Source organism: Orcinus orca, chromosome 6, assembly GCF_937001465.1.
Source record: "Orcinus orca chromosome 6, mOrcOrc1.1, whole genome shotgun sequence".
Lineage (NCBI taxonomy): Eukaryota > Metazoa > Chordata > Mammalia > Artiodactyla > Delphinidae > Orcinus > Orcinus orca.
The window spans coordinates 10,283,815-10,302,809 of NC_064564.1; the positions used below are offsets into that span (position 1 = coordinate 10,283,815).

The following is an 18,995-nucleotide window of genomic DNA, read 5'->3' on the forward strand; positions in this document are numbered from 1 at the left end:
CGCGGTACTAACATCCTCTACTAGGAACTTGAGTGAAATGGAACTGAATGAATTCCATTTTAAAAAATGAATTGAACATGACCAGTCACAAGAATCCAAGGGCTAAATTTCAAATAGTAAAGGCTACAGAAACCCTCTATGTTGAGCTAACCCTCTAATGAGAGAGACTCCCAACACTGACGTCTCAAATGGTTTTTGAGGACACTACAGAGAGAAACCACATAATTGGAGGGTGTCATCCATTCCAGGAGGGTGTCCTGGAAAGAGAAGGATCAAGCAGCTGACACAATTAGGCCATGAAGAGGTTTCATTTAAAAGGTGAGAGCAAAATCACTGTCCTTTCATTACTATTGTAAGGAGACTTCGGATACACCCCCTCTGGCAGAGCTCGAGTCCATAACGTAAAGAGCGTTGATTTCTCGCCTGCGTGACGTATTTTATTCCTAGTCAGAAGCACGGCTTCAAATTAGCTTCACCATTTATTGGCCTCTCTCAACCATAAAAGCATCTTTTCTCTCTCTTGGTAGTCCAGCTCGCCATCTAAAGTGACCGAAGAAAGCGCCCACTCAGAGTCTGCATCCATCCTCTCCTCTGGTCCCGCTTCAAGATGTTCATCATATGATTCAAAGGGAAGTGAAAATAAGCCGCAGGGAGTGCAGCGCCAGTTTCCTATCTGACAGGGTTTTCACAGCAGAGCCATGTGGATGAAGTTCAAGGGCAGCTGAGAAGGATGAACTTCCTCCCACACTGGACTGAAGTCCTGAGATTGAGAACTCAAACTCAGAAAGTGGTGGTATTAAACACTAAAATATTTTGGGGGGAAAATGAGTTTTATCATGTAATTTTAGGTCTGTTATATAGCTGTTGAGCATTAAGATGTCTTGAGATATTAAATTCAAAATCTGTCATTTGCAGTGTTGGAGCATCTGGCATTAATCTGACCCCATCAGCACCCAGCTATGTAGAAATTGTGTGTGACCATCGTGTTTCCCGAGATCAAGGCTCAGAATTGCGATCACTGATTTCTTTCCTCTATTTCATTCAATCTTTGTCGTTTCATCCATGTGGCTCAATGCAATGAGCTTAGCTTTCCTTTTACTCTCTAGTGAAATAATTAAGAAAAATATAGATTTCCCCCAAATTTTATGTTGGCGGCTTGCTTTAGCTTCTGAAGAGGACCAATAAGTCTGAACCCTCAGAGAGTAGACCTAAACCAGACTGTATTCTAGTTGTCCAAGGAGTTGACTTTCATGTTAATAAACTTGTAATGTTTATTGAATTTGGAGCCCTAAAGACCTGGCTCAAATCATGACTCTAGAACTTACTGATTATGTAACTATGAATGGACAAAGCTCTCAAAAACTCAATTTTAGGCCTTCCCTGGTGGCGCAGTGGTTGGGAGTCCGCCTGCCGATGCAGGGGACACGGGTTCGTGCCCCGGTCCAGGAGGATCCCGCATGCCGCGGAGCGGCTGGGCCCGTGAGCCATGGCCACTGGGCCTGCGCGTCCGGAGCCTGTGCTCCGCTGCGGGAGAGGCCACAGCAGCGAGAGGCCCGCGTACCGCAAAAAAAAAAAAAAAAAAAAAAAAAAAAAAAAAAAAAAAACCTCAATTTTATATTAAATGGGGAGAAAAGTTATCATTCAGGGTTGTCATAGGAATTACAGGTAATATCTCTACCATGCTTAGTATAGTAGAGAATAAGAACAAAAAAGTAATACGATAGTTTTAAATTTCTATTCTGATTGTCTCACTCATATGATTTTAATTAATCTCAAAATATTCTTGTGAAGGTAAAATGCGATAGAATTTATTTCATGCCTTTAACTGGTGACAAGGAAGGCAAAAAAAAAATCACTCTGGGTGTTTGTGTAATTGACTGCGGGTCATTTTAGACACCAGTACACATTACAGCTTTATTAAAATGAAAATATTTTAATTACTTTCAGGAACTTGAGTATGTGAGGGGTGGCTGACAAGCTTGATTTGCCTTGGAGAACTCCTTGGACAATTAGAATATAATCTTGTTTAGGTCTGCTAACCAAGGGTTCAGACTTATTAGTCCTCTTGCTGCCTGATTTTGGGTTGAATTGAGCTCAGTGTGATGTAGCAACCATAAAAATAAAGGTCCACTCAGTTTTTGCCTGTTATCTAAGGCTGACCTGCACAGTAACAGTCATTTACCAAGATACTACTTTCCTGTTTAATCAAAGTATTCATTTCGAGAGTTACCAAAGTTAATCCACCTTAAGATACAGCTTTCTATGAATTTTCCTCTAAGTAAATGAACAGAGAGCTCATAGGTGGTCCACCAAGAGCCCAGGAGGCTGTGTACTGTTGCTTGGGGAGATTAGGTTCTATAATCGTTTTAAAAAAAAGAAAGCTTCCAGTTGAGGCTTTTGTGTGTTTTTGCCACTTCAGCAGTCATTTCTTTTCTGTTATGGCCAAGTTAAGTTATTATGGAATTACAGAACGCTGAAACTTAAGAGGAACTTAATAGACCATGTAATTGAAAGATCATCACTTCACAGATAAAAAAAATCAAAACTGAAGTCCAAGCGGTTGTGTGTGTGGCCCAAGGCCACACAACTAATAAATGGCACGTGCCCCAATTCCTATTTTTTTTTAATTCCACAAATATTTACTGAGTTTTCATTAGGTACAAGGCACTGTGCTCAGTACTAGGCAAAGACAAATATAAGTAAGGAGTCACTGAGCCCTGGAGGAACCCTTCTCCAGCTCTACTTTCTCAATATTTAGTGCTTTCTATCATCTCTGAACCCTGAGGTACGTACATCCCCAAAGGAGAAAGGACGTCTGCCCTCAAACTGGGTTCCTTAACAGCAGCTAAAGTTTAAAATCTCAAGCTAGATACTTAGCTCTAAGAAGGAGAGAGAGAGAAAAATGAAAGAATTTTAGATGTGGCCCAAAGTAATGTTTTTAAATAGGAAAGTATATGATAGTTTGTGACCCAGAAAAAAAGTAGAATTTGCTTAACCCAGGAGGCTCATTTTAAGTTAAAATTATGTCATGGTCTGATGCTTTTAAATTAAACTTTTACTACTTAGCCCTGTAAAGTATTTGATTTTTGAAAAGTCTTCATAATCAAGTAATTAGCAAAAAAAATACAAGGACATTTACAAAATGTGGAGAGACACTAAGAAGGACATATCCAGCTTTAATTCCTTGCCAAGTGGAAGACTTTCTTCCAGTCTTATTTTAAATTATATAGATCTCCCTTTGAGAGAGGAAAAAATGACGTCTTACTCCTCTACCTCTAGCAAAAGAATTCACGAAGCAACACAAAATGGTCTCGGTCATAACTATTTGTTGTTCTAAGGATGTGAAAATACAGCTACCTGTGACTGGACTGTTTCACAGACCCGATGGGTACCACTCTGGAGCTTACCTCCCATCAGCCAGGTAACTGATTCCTACTGAATTTTGGTCTCAGGCAAACTGAGCAAGTAATTTTCTACCTGGTTTTGCTTTATTATGTAAAACACAAAACATGCCCTTAAAAATAGGGGTTATTCATGCACTATCCTAACAGGCACTGCTCTCCATCTGACTCATAAAATTGATGGGCACCCCTCAGAATGAAACCAACAGGATGAGGTAGTTGGCAGCTTCATTTCACACATCCACGCACATTTCTTTTTTATAACTGTGGTCGCTTTCTGTTTTCTCCTGAGTGATTTCTATGTGAGCAACTGCTTAGAATTTAGTTGTAAAGATCTGCTTGCATCAAAAATAGGCTCTCAAGTGTGACCCTTCATTTTGAAGTTAAAAGATATTAGGCCATCTGGGTGCAGGGGCTGCTAATGTTTCCAACTTTAAGGGGATGAGATTTAAAAGGTGCTGTTGGCTATGCCAGATACAATGTTTTTCTGCTTTTATATCCATCCTGTTCTGGTTCTACTTCAGAGTTCAATTAAACACCTGAAATGCTAAATATAATCTGTGCAAGCAGTGGTTCGCCTCACGGGATCAACCTGTTATTTTCTTGGAGTTAATCACCTGCTCTAGCTAACTAAGTGTCTATCCCTGAAAAAGCTGATTTTTCCAACAAATAACTAAAAAAATGTCTCCAAGTTTACTGCTCTAAGAAACAAATCAGCTATTCAGAAGAGAACATTTTTCTATATTCATGTTTAATGACTAGTTCAGTGTGTGTTAATTGCTCTTTACATAGTGAGAATTATTTAGGGTTAATTGTACAATATTTTAATATGTAGAGACTTGGGATTGTATTGCCCTTCGACCCAATTCAACACCCCTTGATTTTTAATAGCACTCATTACTTTCCCTGCCACTTTTTTTGAGGACAGCTCCACCTTGGAGAAACGGAAGAGGAGAAAGGGGGAGAAATGACTTTAGCAATTCACTTTAATAGCTATTCATTAGGCCTCCACCATGCTCAAAATACTCAGCTTAAGGACAGGGGCCAGCAAACGGCAGCCCCTGGTCTTGTTCTTAAGGAGTTTATGGTCCAGTAATGGGTGCGGCCATGCATATGAGCCAAGTAAGAATAGAATAAAGAATGAAACAGAGGTGCATCTGAAGAAGTGTGGAAAGACAGAAGAGGGAAGGAACAACTATAACTGCCGTACAGGAAGAATTTTCTCGAAAAGGAGGAAATTGATAGGGTTTTGAAAGCTGGAAAAGATTTTTATAGCAAAGGATGAAAATTCCGATTGAGGAAACAGATTGAGCAAATGTGTTGGGAAAGGAGAATTCACATAGTATTGGGGTAACTGGTATGGAACAGGGTATACGGAAAAGAGAGTGATGCGTGGTCCGTTGAGGCGATATGGGATGTTTTGTCTCTAATTTGCGTACATTTTTTAATTTAGTGCAACCAATCCCTCACGTGAGCCTTTTTCCCTAATTTTATTGAGATACAGTTGACATACAGAACTGTATACATTTAAGCATGATTTGACTTACATACATCATGAAATGACCACAATTAGTTAACATCTGTCATCTCATATACCAAAAAAAAAAAAAGAAGAAAAATTTTTTCCTTGTGATAAGGACTCTTAGGATTTACTGTCTTAACAGCTTTCAAATACACAATACAGCAGTGTTAACTATAGCCACCGTGCTGTACATTACATCCCTAGTGCTACTTACTTATCTTATTAACTGGAAGTTTGTACTTCTGGCCACCTTGATCCAACTGCTCCCTCCCCCTACCCCCTGCCTCTGGTGACCACAGGTCTGATCTCTTTTTCTACGAGATTCTGTGTTTTTCTTTCTTTCGCACGTAAGTGAGGCCACACAGTATTTGTCTTTCTCTAATTTATTTCATTTTGTATAATGTCCTCAAGGTTTCTCCATGTGGTTGCAAGGCAGAATTTCCTCTGTTTTTATGGCTGAATAATATTGTTATATATACAATCATTTATTTATCCATTCATCTGTCAGTGGACACGTAGGTTGTTTCCGTGTCTTGGTGACTGTAAATAACGTTGTTATGATCCTGGGGTTTCAGATAACTCTTCAACATAGTGTTTTTCACTTCCTTCAGATACATTCCCAGAAGTGGAACTGCTGGCTCATATGGTAGTCCCATTTTTAATTTTTTGAGGAACCTCCATGCTGTTTTCCACAGTGGCTGCACCTAATACATTCCCACCAGCAGTGCACAAGGGTTCCCTTTTCTCCACATCCTCGCAAGCATTTTTGAGCTCTTGTCTTTTGGATGACGGCCATTCTAACAGGCATGAGGTGATATCTCATCCTGGTTTTGATTTGCATTTCCCTAATGATTAGTGATGTTGAGCATCTTTTCCTGTACCTGTTGGGTTGGTCGTTTGTATATCTTCTTTGGAAATATGTCTATTAAGGTCCTTTGCCCATTTTTTAACTGGATGATTTGGGGTTTTTTGCTATTGAGTTCTATGAGTTCTTTATATATTTTGGATAGTAACCCCTTATCAGAGGTATGGTTTGCAAATATTTTTCCCATTCTGTAGGTTGTTTTTTTCTCACATAGACATTTTAATCTCCTAATGCTAGATTCTCAGGCAGAGTTTCCAAAAACGGTCTGTTTCCCTCAGCAGCCACAAACAACTGTGGGGCAATTTGCCCACTGGCTGTGATCTGATTGCTTTCTAGGGAGTCCAACCTCTAGTGCAGAGGATCGAGAACAGCCTAAGCTATGGGATATAGGGAAGACAGAAGCACATTTCCTTTCTAAGAAAACATTTGCCCGTTTGTTAGCCTTTTCTTTGAAAGGATATCCATTCTTTCATAAAGACCATTATTCTACCATCTTCTTTCCTATGCACTGGGAGCAGCCGTTGGCATAAACAACTCTCCTCATCTGTTTCTTGATCTGCTTCGGTTTATTTGCAGAATTTGGAAAGGCTCTCCTCTCTCCTGATGCATTCTTCTGTGATATCAGTCTCTGGTTTTGGGTCTGATGGAAATACATTGTCTCCCAGGTGATTTTTCAGTTTCAAACAGGAGTTAGCAGATGATTTCAGTAAAAGCCCAGACAGTAAATAAGGTTGGCTTTGTGGACCAGATATGCTCTGTTGCCACCACTCAGCTCTGCCACTGTAACATAAATGCCGCCATGAGCAACATGAAATGAGTGAGCATGGCTGTATGCCAATAAACTCCAGTGAGGGACACTCACATCTGAATTCTGTACAGCTTTCACATATCATAATATATCATTCATCTTTTGATTTTTTTCAACTACTCAAAAATGTAAAAATCATTCTAAACCTCTGGGTCATAGAGACAGGATCTGGAGTTGGCTAGTCCCTGGTCTAAAATGTGACAGGGTGACCTGTTATACCTGTGCTTCTAAAGCATTATATATTTTTCTAGACACTGCATCCATGAGTATGTAATGTTTCTCCACCATTAGATGCTGACCTGGGTGCTACTACTATTTATCCCAACTCTATTACTTGACCTATTATTATCATCTTTATTTTCTACTGTACATAGTTGATATATGTTGTCTTATTTAATTTTGACAGCTGTCCCATGTGGCATAGATAAGAACACCAACACAGAATAGTTAATAGTATGGTTTTGTATATTTGAAATTTGCTAAGAGAATAGATCTTGTGTTCTCACTACAAGAAAAATATTGTAATTCTATGAGGCAATGGATGTGTTCCTTAGCTTGACTGTAGTAATCATTTCACAATGTATACATATATCAAATCATCATGTTGTATACCTTAAATATAAAAAATTTTATTTGTCAATTATACTTCAGTAAAGCTAGGGGAAATAAGAACACCAACATCAAGAGTTAAGGAATTTGCCCAAGATTACATGATTTTTAAGTGGCAGATATACGATTCAAATCTATTTGAGTATTGTACTACAGTTCTCTTGAAAAAAATATATACGACTTCCATATCTTCTCTCAATAATTTATTCTTTTCTCAGGTTTTCCCTCAAACATAACTATCTATGATTACTTTCACATTTTCACCGCTTACAACAATCTTTGGAGCTGAATTCTGGTAATTTTGATTTAATTATATTTTCCCATTAAAACTATGTATTGACTTTTTAATCATCCTAATATGTGAGATAAAAGAATCACTTAGCATACCTTAAGTTTATTCATTTAATTCTTAAAATCTACACTACAGTGGATTCATAATAGTAATGACCAATATTTTTGAGCTAGGCTCAGAAAAGAGTCTTTCCATATGTTTTACTCTTTGATCGTTTAATCTTTATTATCCCTATGAGATAAAGAGTGTTATTTTCTCCATTTTATAACTGAAAACCTGAAGCCTAAGGAAGCTACACAGCTTACCTAAGATTCCACAGCTAATAAGTGACGGAGCCAGAATTTGATCAAAGCCTATTGGCTCCAAGTATATGCTTTATTAACCTAAATAAATAATAATCGTAACAAATAATAATAGTAATAAGAAGGAAAGAAAGAACGAAAGAAAGTAAGGAGGAAAGGAGGGAGGGAGGGAAGGAATCTAAAAGGTTTAAAAGTTGTACTGGAAAGAAAAATTAATTGGGATCTAAGAGATCTAAATACTAGTTTTTTTAACCAGATATGTGAATTTAGGCAAGCCACTCTAGCTTCTTTTATTCCCTCTGTATGTCCTTTTCCATCTGGAAACTGAGTGCTTAAGTCTAGGCATCTCCATGCTATCTTCTAGTTCTATCATTTTATGATCCTATTTTTTTAAAAAACCTTCTCCTCCTTGCTGACAGAAAAGCACTTCTGAGACCTCAAACTTTATGACATAAGCCCTCTTTGATTATTTAAAATCTGTACTATTTAAGTACAATCAAAGACTGTCAAAACAGATATTTTATGTCTAGCATGGATGGCAATGCGTGATTCCCTGTAGAATGCAGGGGTTACCAAACACTAGTCAGTTGAGACAAAGATTCGAGGTGAGTATATGCATCTCAGCACAGAATTACAATCAGCCCTGGCTGGGCTCTTTCATGGCAGAGTCAGAAACAGAATGAAAGAGGCCCTGAGCATAGAGACACAGAGAAGTTTCCATCTTATCGACAGAAACTCTACCCTCACTCCCATCACAGCTGTCTGTCTCTTGTGATTGAAGAGACCCGGGGGTGCCCTTTTCCCAGGCTCTGAATGGAGGTATGGCTTCTGCAGTGTAGCTCCTGGAGGGTAATTAAGGGAATCAAGCAGAATTAGTCAATTGTTAATGCCTGGTAAATAATGAGACCTTATTCTGGTGGTTCTTTTTTCTATCAAAAGAGTAAACTGTGTTCTTGAAGTCTCTGGGATCCTTTGTGGTATTCTTACCCTTGTCGTTTTACTTTCTTCTGAAAAGCAGATTTTACTGATCTAATTGATGGAAAAAAGAAGTTCTATGACATGTTTTAGATCACTTTATTCAAGATGAATTAAAAACAGTTAGTGAAGAATACACAACATCAGTGTCTTAAGGCAGATGCTGATTTGTACGTATAATAGATGTATATATACAAAAGTATATGTATCTATAAGTTATATAGATATATATAAAGATATATAGATATATAGATATAGATATATATAAAGTATATCTATATCTGTATCTATAAGTTTCTAACACTATCCTGTGAATAATGAATTGTAATTTAATATAGAAAAGTTAATATCTTATAATGGTATAATACTTTATAGTTTATAAGTCACTTTCCTGACTATTATTATATTTCTTAGAGCAGTTATTTGTGGATATATTATTATTCCTATATCATAGCTGAGAAGAGTGAAATTCAGAATATCAAGTCATTACTGCAAGAACACATAACTACTAGGTTTCAGGACAAGGACCTGAATGTAAAGATTTGAATGGCATGTCCAGTGTCCTTCCCATCACGCCACAGTGGCCTCAGAGGGAAAGTAACTCTGGAACACCCAGCCCTTCTGATTCACTACCCCCAACTCACCTCAGGGAAACTCTGGAGCATACAGTATGTCTCTCCTCATGCTTCAGTATATTTCCTAAGAAGAGCCGTTTCCTCTGTTTATGTCCTGAAGGGAAAGGATGGGAAAAATTCAATTTCACAAAATTAAAACTCTCAGAACAAACAAACTGAAGTTTGTGTGAGAAAAGGGAAGATAAATAACAAAGGGAGGAGATGGTCATATGACCCTCAACATTTGGTGAACAGAAGCGTAGAGTCCCTAACCAGGTAGATAATAACCGAGCTGGAGAGATAAAACACGAACAGAAAGGATGTAGAATATTGACTGACAGATTTATTCTATTTTACTATATAAGATAATGTAACAGAAGCCAAACTGAGGTCTTATTTTAGATCTCTTAATGCAATTTTACAAGAATGGTAACCTTAGAGTCTTTTAAGAAGATAAAGTTGATTTCATTATTTTTTTTTTTTTAGTGTGGCAAATTCTTAGTAGAAATTGGTGTCATGTACAATAAACCAATGGAATTTAATATAGATAAAATCAAGGTGACAGAATATGAAATAGTGTAATCAAGGATAAGCTCAAAAACAGCCATTTGTCTAGTAGAAAATTTGTAAAGGAATTTGGGCTAGAGTTTTCAGATAAAATACAGGATAGCAGTTAAATTTGAATTTTAGATAAACAAATCATTTTTCAGTATAAGTACGTTCCAAATATTGTGCCCTGTATTTTACTGGCTATCCTGTTTTGGGTCAGTGTATATGGGAAGTGCTAGCAGGACTCAGCTATGCCTTTGCAATGAGTGAGCTGGGGCAGTGCTTTCTCCCCACTTGGAAGGGACTTTATTGATGGCTTTGTGAATGTGACATTTAAAATCATTTTAACCTGGTCAACTCCATGAAGTTTTGCAAATAGAGATTTTAATTTGGTATCCTGCCTGAAAGTGTTCCCCGAGAGCTAAGAGAAGGAAATTAGGGGGAAAAAATCTGAGCCTCTCCTATACAATAAAGTTGACATTATGACTTCCCTGGTGGTCCAGTGGTTAAGACTCTGTGCTTCCAATGCAGGGGGCCCAGGTTCGATCCCTGGTCAGGGAACTAGATCCTGCATGCCGCAACTAAGAGCCTGCATGCCGCAACTAAAAGATCCCACACGCTGCAACCAAAGATCCCTCACACCGCAAAGAAGATCCTGCACGCCACCACTAAGACCCAGCGCCGCCAAATAAATAAATAATTTTTTAAGTTGATATTCATGATATTGCCTTTAATTCGTAAACACACATACCTATGTGATAGGTATATCTAACCTATTCTACAGATGAAGGAAATGAGGGACAAAGAGAAAACTGATTCCCCAAAGTGTGAAACAGGGCTGTGAGCCTGTCCCCTGTGCTTCTTCCTCTCATTAGCTCAGCTTCAGTGAGAAATGTGGGGTGGTGTGGAGAGACTCTGCCCAGAGAGAGAGACCTAATCCAGCCAAACATCAAACATCATCAGAGCCAAAGAAACACAACCCAAGGTGGCATCTGCCCTGTCCTCCAAGGGGCACCTTTGTTTCTTGAATCATAATGTTCTGTGGTCACATCCTCAGAGCCAGGCAGAGCCCAGATCCCAGGGCTAGAGAGACTTCATTCTCTCTCATATGCATGTGCTTTACTTGGTGATGCAAAGTGGTCCATCCCGTCCTTGTAAGGCAATATGAAAATACTTTGGCAACTGGAAATGTTTGCAGCCAACATGACGATGTCACTTGTTAGAATCAATGTGTCAAAGTGTGTACAATAATTCATTTAACTCAAAACACTTTTTACACTGAACCTTGAAAAACAATTTGCATTTATTTTGGTTGGAAAGCCATGAAAAAGTAATCTCACAGCTTTACTAGAATAGATATGGCTCTTATTATCTGTCACTTGGCCATAACTACACAGTATGTAACAACTTCCAACCAAAGATATTACAGTCGGAAACGGACAGGGACAGTGTCACAGTTGAGTTCTCTTTGTTAAGGATTTAGTTAGCTGCTGAGCCCTTGACACGTAAACTGAACAGAATGAAGCAGTTGGTGAAACACTGGCCACACACAGCAGAAAGGATGATTTTTCACAAAAAACTACCAACTAACTGATAGCATTATTCTTTATTTTAAAAACAAATTGGTGGAAGCAGAGGTTGGCTTTCTCTTGTGTTACTAGTTTGAACTGTAGGCGTTACACAGACGCCATTCTCGTGACCTCCAGGAGATAAATCGTTCCCCAAATCACGGATTTACTCATCTGCCACAAACAGAAATCATGCAAGCCAACCCCCAACTGTGCAAGGCCAGCTCATCCAACTTTAGATGAATACAAAAAGACACAGAGATAGCTGTCCGTTCTTTACAAAAATTGCTAGGAGTGAAAAGATATCTTTATCCACCCAGTTATTAGCTATTTCAGTAGCTTGACAACACAGTAAACAAGATCAAAACCTTTAAAACTGAGTTAAGAAATTTTTATACATAAGCAGAAAGTTCATTATATTGGGTTGGCCAAAAATTTCGTTCAGGAAAACCCCGAACGAACTTTTTGGCCAATCCAATGGTAAACCATCAGGTATTATTGAGTACGACAGCTTGTACTTCTAGATCCCAGATTTCCAACTAGTTCACTCACTCATAATTTCACATGCATACCTTTGTTTATAAGGGCATTTATTCAATTAACATCTACTTAGCAGCTATTCTAAAATATCTAACTTAGATGCTGGGGAATACAAGCAATCATAAACCATTTTCTGTTCTCAAGAACCTTCAGATTTGGTCATATATATATTTTTTGAATGTTAAATAATGATGCAATAAATTAGATGACCCCAAAATACATACGTGTTAAATAAGTAAAACAGGGCTTCCCTGGTGGTGCAGTGGTTGAGAGTCCGCCTGCCGATGCAGGGGACACAGGTTTGTGCCCCGGTCCGGGAAGATCCCACATGCTGCGGAGCGGCTGGGCCCGTGAGCCATGGTCGCTGAGGCTGCGCATCCGGAGGCTGTGCTCCGCAACAGGAGAGGCCACAACAGTGAGAGGCCCACGTACCAAAAAAAAAAATTAATTAATTAATTAATTAGGGTCCATAAGAGGGAGAAATCAAGGTCATGGAAAAGTACGAAGAAATTGAATGGACCTCTTAAATAACTGTAGAAGTTAAATGGGGGAGAGACCAGAGACATTTTGCGAAGGAGACAAAGGAAAGACTAGATATAAGACAGAGCTGTCCCCATGGGTGACATGCATGGCCTGGTGGAGTCCTGTGAACACCAGTGACAGTGGGACCCACACAAGATTGAAAACTGAACCCACTAAAAATAATGATAATACAACAATTGTGAAAACGGACGACATATTTCATGTGTACTAATCAGACACATGAAGAGTCATTGCTAAGGAATGCCCTCTAAGTAGTTACCATATTTTAAATTCTTAACAAGGTGTCAAATGTTCTCCATTTCTGAGTTTCTGTAGCTTCCATATATTCATCCACTCAAACATCACTTCAACTTAAAGGCAGAAAAGTTTTCATCTTCTGATACCACGGTCACCTTTGGAGAAAACTTCCTATATTCCAAGTACTATAGGACTCTGCATGCTCTTCTGCACGAGTTTAGGGTAAGGAAGACAGCTCCAGCTTGATGACGTATTCTGACAATCACATTTGCTAAGTGATACACCTCACTCAGGATGGGTACTTCTCTATCCTCTCTTCTCTACCCACAGTAGAAGAATCCACTGAGGGGTCACACACTGAGCATTTTTCCTGCCGAGTCCAAGATTTTTCTCAATGCTGTTGCCCAACACACTGGTCAGAATTGATGCATGAAATAAACTACATGAGTGTACTTTCATCTACTCTGTTCAAAGCACTGTGTGAAGTTCAGTCTAGGTAGACCTCGTGTTTAATGAGTACATGCTCAAGATTCTTGAGCGTTACATTATACAAGGTATTCTAACTAGTACTTTCAACAGTCTTATGAAACAAACAATCATCCCCTTTTTACATATGAAGGAACCAAAATCCAGAGAGATTAAACAGCATGCCTAAAACCATATAGGTATTATTGATGGAATCAATTTTCAAACCCAAGCCTTTGACTCTCAAATCAAATGCTGGGGTATCAAAAGCCATAAAAAAAAAAAAGAACACACCAGCCTTCTGTCTCCTAGGAATTTAATCAGTAAGATAACCAGACACAAGTAGATGTATGCTTTTTTGGACTGTTCTTTATAACAGCGGAAAAAAACCTGAACTTTCATCAATTTGCAATTGACTGAAGAAATGTTAGTTCCCACATAAAATGGAATATTACGTAGTCCTTAAAATTCTGTTGTAAGTTTATACTTACTGGCAAAATTTTATGATAGCACTTGTATCAAAATTGCTGAAATAAAATATAGTGATTAGTGTCAACTGCTGGTGAGGAACACTCATATGTTGCTGATAGACATGAAGAATAGTACAGCCCCTCTGAGAAATAATTTGACATTTCTTACATAACTAAACATGAGTTTACCATAATAATCTAGCAATTGTACTTCTGGGCATTTTTCCCAGAGAAATGAAAAACTTCCATTCACACAAAAACCTGCAGGTGAATGTTCATAATGGCTTTATTCATAGTAGCCAAAGCCTGGAAAAAAACCCAAATGTTTATCCTTCTCACCATCATGGGTCTACTCTTCCACTGAACTACCTTTTTTTTTGCGGTACGCGGGCCTCTCACCGTTGTGGTCTCTCCCGTTGCGGAGCACAGGCGCCGGACGCGCAGGCTCAGCGGCCATGGCTCATGGGCCCAGCCGCTCCGCGGCATGTGGGATCTTCCCGGACCGGGACACGAACCCGTGTCCCCTGCATTGGCAGGCGGACTCTCAACCACTGCGCCACCAGGGAAGCCCCCACTGAACTACTTTTAATCCCTATTACACATGATTCATGTTCCACCTTCTGCATTTCCTCATGCTGCTTTCTCCACCTGAAACGATCTCACTCTTCAGACTCGACATTTCCTAACCCTACCCATTTTCTTCATTGACTAGTAACGTGCTTATTACTCTGTGACTTCCTGCTCATTCTAGGTTGAAGTTAATTCATTTTTGTTCAAAGAGAAAATTGTTAAACTCACGATACTTATTAATATTGAAGTTACCTGTATATGTGTATCTTCCTGACATGATGTTTATTCCCTATAGCACTTAAGATACTGTCTTGAACATAGTAAGCAGTCCGACAACTGAGTTCTCGAATTTTCAGATGCATAGGTGAACATACTGTGGGAAATCACCATAAATAGGCAAAAAGGGGGAGGTATGTAGAAGGGCAGAAATGGAAACAAAAAAATTCAACAGGATTAATGTAGGTGCAGTTTTGAAAAATCTGGAAAATGAAATACCAAAGTCAGTCATTTAGTAAATCGTGTTCGTTAGTTTAAAATCTAACTAATCATTGGCATTTGCTCACTTGGTTTTCACGGGCATTTCTACTTGATTATAGATGTCTCAATTGCTAAAATCATAGCCTTAGCCAATACAGCACTCAAGACATGTAGTGCTTGGAAAAATGGGAAAATGTAGTCCCATTTCATTTAGTCCCAGTCTCTTTATCCATTTATCTGTTTATTCAGGCTTATAGGGACCTCTATTATGGCAATACCCCAAGGCACAAAGAAAAGACTAAGCTGGAATTAATTAGCAGAATAAACCCTAGAGTCTGTAACCCTCAGCAGTACTGTGCAGAATGCCTCACTGTCAGGAAGAAGGGACTGAAAATTCTTCTCAGCCACTTTCCTTGAGTTCTCAGACCAGTTTTTTGGTCCGCTTCACATCCACCCATCTCTCCCCCAGCCACTGCTCCATATTTTAAAATACTAGGTCACAGTGAATTCTCTTTCTGAGCCTACAAGGAAATAAGAAGTTGATCCTTTCTATAACTTTCCCAGGTAAATTAAAAAAAAAAAAAACTGGCTGCTCTCATGGACTGTTAGAGAACAGCGGGGTGGGGGGCAGGGTGCGGAGTCTACTTCTGGCTTCACATCATCTCCATCCCTCCTCTCCAGGCCAGTCTCAGGTTCAGGCAATCAACAGGTAATCTGCCCTCCAAGGCTCAGATGCTTCTCGCCCTCTGGCAGAGTCAGATGGGAAACACAGCACTATCCTTGCTGAGGGTTCCCCTAAGAGATGACGTGAGAGTCCGCTAACTCCAAGTCCACGTTAGGAACTTGACTGATATTCAAAATAATGATACCACCCTATGTCAGAGAGAATCCTGTGGAGATTAGGTTTCTGTGAGCAAATCAATCCTCCCCACGCAGAGAATTAAGGCGAGGTCATCGTGCCCCCCTGATCTCAGATACCCACCGCCCGATCCGCCAGCCTGTCAGGCTCCGCCAGCGCACCAGCTGCCTCCAAGCAGTGAGGATGTATGGACCATCGGGGTCCCGTCCTCCGGGGTCCCTCCCTCCTCCAATGTGGTCCTGCAGCATCACATCACCCGACCAGAACCTCAGGTCCCACTCAGACCGACTAAATCAGAGCCTTTGTTTTAACAGGGTCCCCAGGTGATTCATACGCACAAACGCACTCCGGAGTGAGAGAAGCGATGCTCTGACCCGCTCCGGAGCTTCGTTGGCAATACTATTTTCTCCAAAAGAATATACACACAAAGATGATATTCTGGCAACATATTCATTAGATGTGAAGGCAAGAATGCAAGCTACCTACATGATTGTTTTAATAAAACAATGTACACAAGCAAATGTCTATAGAGGAAACCTGCAAAAACTAGAGGGAGACACTAGTAAACGCTTATTTCCTTCTTAACTTTATTAAAACCTTGTGCACTGGGATAGTGAGTGACTGAATTGTGTCCATTCCTAAATACAGAAATAGGACACATTGTTCTGTGCTGTCCTTTGAGTTTCTATGTACCTCTAGGAATAATTTTTTTCTTCAGAGGATCCAATCATATGTGCATTTTTCAGAGCACTTTAAATCATCTATATTTTGTTTGTTTCTGGGCCTCTCCCCTCTGTGCTCAAGATAACGTGATTTGTGTTTGCTTCACTTTCAGTCTTACGCACATAATAAAAACAATAATATAACGGTTTCTTACAAGAACTTCCCATTGTCACGTTTTCCTCAGCTCTGTGGTGCAGGTAACATTATAACCCTCCTTTTCCAGGTAAGAGACTACAGCTCTGAGAATTCTGGTGATCAATTCAGGGTGATGAAGCCAGTAAGTAAATGACAAACCCTATACGTACAGCCAGTTTCGTTGACTCTAACTCAAGGTATAAATGAATTTTTTTTTGCTCTTAAGTGGAACCTGCTGAAACAGAAACTTCTTTTATTTATTTTTTGTTGGTTTGGTTTGGTTGGTTCTTCTGTATTTTTTTTAAAAAATGTTTCCAGTTTTATTGAGAAACAGTTGACATACATCACTACATAAGTTTCAAGTGTACAACATGATGGTTTGATTTACATATATTGTGATTACTGCAGTAGGTTCAGCTAACATCCATCAGCTTATGTAGATATAATTTTAAAAAAAGAAAAAAATTTTTCTCCTTGGGATGAGAACTCTTAGGATTTATCCTGTTAATTTTTCTGTACTACACCACATAGCAGTGTTAGCTATAGTCAGTGTATTGTACATTTTATCCCTAGTAATTATTTCTCTTATAACTGAAACAGAAACTTCTTTTAAAAGATCTGTATTTCATAGAGGTTTGCTTTTAATCTACAAAAATAGATAGACACACACACACACACACACACACCTTCTAAGACTTTGAACCTGAAACGTGCACCTGCTGTGTTTGATAAGAGGTGCTTTGTAAGTCAGCCCGAATGGGTGCTTTCCAGTGAATAAGTCTTGTTAATCACTCCTTGAAGCTACTGAACTTTTCCTTTCATGATCCTTCCAATTTATGCATTTTAGTGCTAAGGTAATATGTGACTGCGTTTCGGGGAAAATAGTTTTAGCACTTGGCAGATTGCAGAGAGCAGAGCGTCGGTCTCCATTGCTCCTCCAGGCTGGGTGAAAGCCCTGAGGAAAACACAAAAGTTGCGAGGCAGCCTCAGGATCATAAATATTCAGTTCCCGGTGGCTTCTCTAAAGGCAGAAAATGTGGGCTTTCACAGCTATAAATAAGCTCGAAGTCTACTCAGAGGAACTGGATGTGCGACATGTCCTAACTATCCTTCTTAAAATTATTTTGAGCTCTGGTATTTAGAATGCATGGTAAATGTGTTCTGAGAAACAGGATACATTGTCATAATGTTTCCTAGAGGTCATTCTCTCTTTATTCACCTGGCTTTAAGAATGAATTACAGAATTTCATGACTTGATTAAAAATTAATATGACAGCTGCAGTCCACCAAAGGGGAAAGACCCCATAAATAATGCATAGGGCAAACTATCTTAGGAATAGTTAATGAATTTAGATTTGTGGTACATTATTAAAACTGGGTAGCATGTGTGATTCAGTTATTTTGCCCAAGTTTGGAACGTTTCTATTTTAATGGATTTGGCAATAGACTCCTTTCTATAGACCAAAGTGAGAAACCAGAAACTACAGGAATAAATTGGGGATATTAAGAAAGAATAGATTCTTTGATATTTACCATGATTTGGGGAAAAAATATCTCTTAGAATTTCTTATTAGAATTCTCTGACAGTACGAATGACACACTGGGCTCTTCAGTGTGACGGGCACTGCACTAAATGTCTCACATGCGGGAGTAATAGCGCAGTGACCTTGAGGGACAGGTCTTAACCCACCCTACCTGACTGACTGGTGACTGGAAAGACTGTCCTCAGAATAAAGAATCCAGGCACGGAACCACCACAGTGCTCGCACTCTGCCTCAAAGGATCTCTCTCTTTCTCTTTTTTTTTCACTTAGTTTATTTACTTATTTTTAGCTGTGGCACGTGGCATGCAAGATCTTAGTTCCCCGACCAGGGATTGAACCTGTGCCCCCTGCAATGCAAGCACAGATTCTTAACCACTGGACCTCCAGGGAAGTCGCCAAAGGGTCTCTTCTTGAGGAGGAAATTGCCACCACCTGGACAGCTTGGGCCGTTCCCTCAAAGAACTGAAAGTTCACTTTTTGGACAACCCAGAAATTTCCCTCTTCTAAATATCCCCCCACATAATGTTTATGGAGAGATGACATCTGATTCTTCAGCAGATATCTCGTGCTAAATGAAAATGCACTTCTGTGAGTTACCACCTCATACCCGTTAGCATGGCTTTCACCAAAAAGACAGAAGATAGCAAGTGTGGCCAAAGTTGTGGAGAAAAGGGAACCCTCCTAACACTGTGAGTGGGAATGCAAGTTGGTACAGCCCACTGTGGAAAACGGTATGGAGGTTCCTCAGAAAATGAAAAATAGAGCCGCCATATGACCCAGCAATTCCACTTCTGGGTATTTGTCTGAAGAAAACGAAAACACCAACTCAAAAGATATACGCCTCCGCATGTTCATTCAAGCATGATCCACGATAGCTACGGCATGGAAACAACCTAAGTGTCCATCGAAGGATGAACGGATAAAGAAG

The 18,995-nt window shown here is 39.4% G+C and overlaps 1 protein-coding gene and 1 non-coding gene across 2 annotated transcripts in view; both read left to right on the forward strand.

Annotated features, from left to right (window-relative positions):
• GALNTL6 (polypeptide N-acetylgalactosaminyltransferase like 6) overlaps nt 1-18,995 on the forward strand; it is a 1,137,703-nt gene that overhangs the window by 808,371 nt on the left and 310,337 nt on the right. The gene's annotated exons all lie outside the window — the stretch shown is intronic.
• TRNAG-UCC (transfer RNA glycine (anticodon UCC)) lies at nt 10,426-10,498 on the forward strand. Its single transcript has one exon. It is a non-coding gene; the product is annotated as a tRNA-Gly (tRNA).